The sequence below is a fragment of the Arachis ipaensis genome, chromosome B5 (assembly GCF_059453495.1).
Source record: "Arachis ipaensis isolate K30076 ecotype BB chromosome B5, ASM5945349v1, whole genome shotgun sequence".
NCBI lineage: Eukaryota > Viridiplantae > Streptophyta > Magnoliopsida > Fabales > Fabaceae > Arachis > Arachis ipaensis.
This window is the reverse complement of record NC_142440.1, coordinates 111816005-111818884: the sequence shown is the minus strand read 5'-3', so window position 1 is coordinate 111818884 and position 2880 is coordinate 111816005. Positions and strand designations below refer to the sequence as shown.

General features: G+C 43.6%; 1 non-coding gene across 1 annotated transcript; it reads right to left on the bottom strand.

Moving 5' to 3' along the window:
* Window positions 1-470: 470 nt before the first annotated feature.
* On the bottom strand, window positions 471-578 carry LOC148565385 (small nucleolar RNA R71). Its single transcript, XR_015884497.1, has one exon. It is a non-coding gene; the product is annotated as a small nucleolar RNA R71 (small nucleolar RNA).
* Between the last annotated feature and the right edge of the window lie 2302 nt (window positions 579-2880).

The window sequence follows — 2880 nt, the reverse complement described above, 5'->3', positions numbered from 1 at the left end:
AAAGGCATTCTTGTTGAAGCTGATCCAGAACCTGAAAGGACTCTGAAAAGGAAACTAAGAGAAGCTAACAATTTTGAGCTGAAACCAACAACAATAATGCAAGGAGAATGCTTGGTGACTTTACTGCACCTAATTCCAATTTACATGGAAGAAGCATCTCCATTCCCACCATTAGAGCAAACAATTTTGAGCTGAAACCTCAGCTAGTTTCTCTGATGCAGCAGAACTGCAAGTTTCATGGACTTCCATCTGAAGATCCTTTTCAGTTCTTAACTGAATTCTTGCAGATCTGTGATACTGTTAAGACTAATGGAGTAGATCCTGAAGTCTACAGGCTCATGCTTTTCCCTTTTGCTGTAAGAGACAGAGCTAGAATATGGTTGGACTCTCAACCCAAAGACAGCCTGAACTCTTGGGATAAGCTGGTCATGGCTTTCTTAGCCAAGTTCTTTCCTCCTCAAAAGATGAGCAAGCTTAGAGCTGATGTTCAAACCTTCAGACAGAAAGAAGGTGAATCCCTCTATGAAGCTTGGGAAAGATACAAGCAGCTGACCAAAAAGTGTCCTTCTGACATGCTTTCAGAATGGACCATCCTGGATATATTCTATGATGGTTTATCTGAGCTATCAAAGATGTCATTGGATACTTCTACAGGTGGATCCATTCACCTAAAGAAAACGCCTGCAGAAGCTCAAGAACTCATTGACATGGTTGCTAATAACCAATTCATGTACACTTCTGAGAGGAATCCTGTAAGTAATGGGACACCTATGAAGAAGGGAGTTCTTGAAATTGATACTCTGAATGCTATATTAGCTTAGAATAAAATATTGACTCAGCAAGTCAATATGATTTTTCAGAGTCTGAATGGAATGCAAGCTGCATCCAACAGTACTCAAGAGACATCTTCTGAAGAAGAAGCTTATGATCCTGAGAACCCTGCAATAGCAGAGGTAAATTACATGGGTGAACCTTATGGAAACACCTATAATCCATCATGGAGAAATCATCCAAATTTCTCATGGAAGGATCAAAAGCCTCAACAAGGCTTTAATAATGGTGGAAGAAACAGGTTTGGCAATAGCAAGCCTTTTCCATCATCCACTCAGCAACAGACAGAGAATTCTGAGCCGAATCCATCTAGCTTAGCAAATTTAGTCTCTGATCTATCTAAGGCCACTATGAGTTTCATGAATGAAACAAGGTCTTCCATTAGAAATTTGGAAGCACAAGTGGGCCAGCTGAGTAAAAGGATCACTGAAATCCCTCCTAGTACTCTCCCAAGCAATACAGAAGAAAATCCAAAAGGAGAGTGCAAGGCCATTGACATAACCAAAATGGCCGAACCCAAAGAGGGAGAGGAGGACGTGAATCCCAAGGAGGAAGACCTCCTGGGACGTCCAGTGATCAATAAGGAGCTTCCCTCTGAGGAACCAAAGGACTCTGAGGCTCATCTAGAGACCATAGAGATTACATTGAACCTCCTTATGCCATTCATGAGCTCTGATGAGTATTCCTCTTCTGAAGAGAATGAGGATGTTACTGAAGAGCAAGCTGCCAAGTTCCTTGGTGCAATCATGAAGCTGAATGCCAAATTATTTGGTAATGAGACTTGGGAAGATGAACCTCCCTTGCTCACCAATGAACTAAGTGATCTGGATCAACTGACATTGCCTCAGAAGAAACAGGATCTTGGAAAGTTCTTAATACCTTGTACCATAGGCACCATGATCTTTAAGGCTCTGTGTGACCTTGGTTCAGGGATAAACCTCATGCCCCTCTCTGTAATAGAGAAACTGGAAATCTATGGGGTGCAAGCTGCTAAAATCTCATTAGAGATGGCAGACAATTCAAGAAAACAAGCTTATGGACAAGTAGAAGACGTGTTAGTGAAGGTTGAAGGCCTTTACATCCCTACTGATTTCATAGTCTTGGATACGAGAAAGGAAGAGGATGAATCCATAATCCTAGGAAGACCTTTCCTGGCCACAGCAAGAGCTGTGATTGATGTGGACAGAGGAAAATTGATCCTTCAATTAAATAAGGACAACCTTGTGTTTACAACTCAAGGATCTCTCTCTGCATCCATGGAGAGGAAGCAGAAAAAGCTTCTCTCAAAGCAGAGTCAACTAAAGCCCCCACAATCAAACTCTAAGTTTGGTGTTGGGAGGCCACAACCAAACTCTAAGTTTGGTGTCAAACCCCCATATCCAAACTCTAAGTTTGATGTTGGGAGGTCTCAGCAAAGCTCTACACATCTGTGAGGCTCCATGAGAGCCCACTGTCAAGCTATTGACATTAAAGAAGCGCTTGTTGGGAGGCAACCCAATGTCTATTTATCTAATTTTATTTTTGTTTTTCATGTTTTCTTAGGTTCATGATCATGTGGAGTCACAAAATAAACGAAAAATTTAGAAACAGAATCAAAAACAGCAGAAGAAAAATCACACCCTGGAGGAAGCACCTGCCTGGCGTTCAACGCCAGAACAGAGCATGGTTCTGGCGCTGAACGCCCAAAATGGGCAATACCTGGGTGCTGAACGCCCAAAATGGGCAGCATCTGGGCGCTGAACGCCAGAATTGCACCCTGGAGAAGAGCTGGCGCTGAACGCCCAGAACAAGCATGGTTCTGGCGTTCAACGCCAGAAATGGGCAACAAATGGGCGTTGAACGCCCAAAATGGGCACCAACCTGGCGCTGAACGCCCAGAGTTGTGTGCAAGGGCATTTTACATGCCTAAGTTGGTGCAAGGTTGTGAATCCTTGAACACCTCAGGATGTGTGGACCCCACAGGATCACCTCAGGATCTGTGGACCCCACAGGATCACCTCAGGATCTGTGGACCCCACAGAATCATCTTAGGATCTGTGGACCCCACAG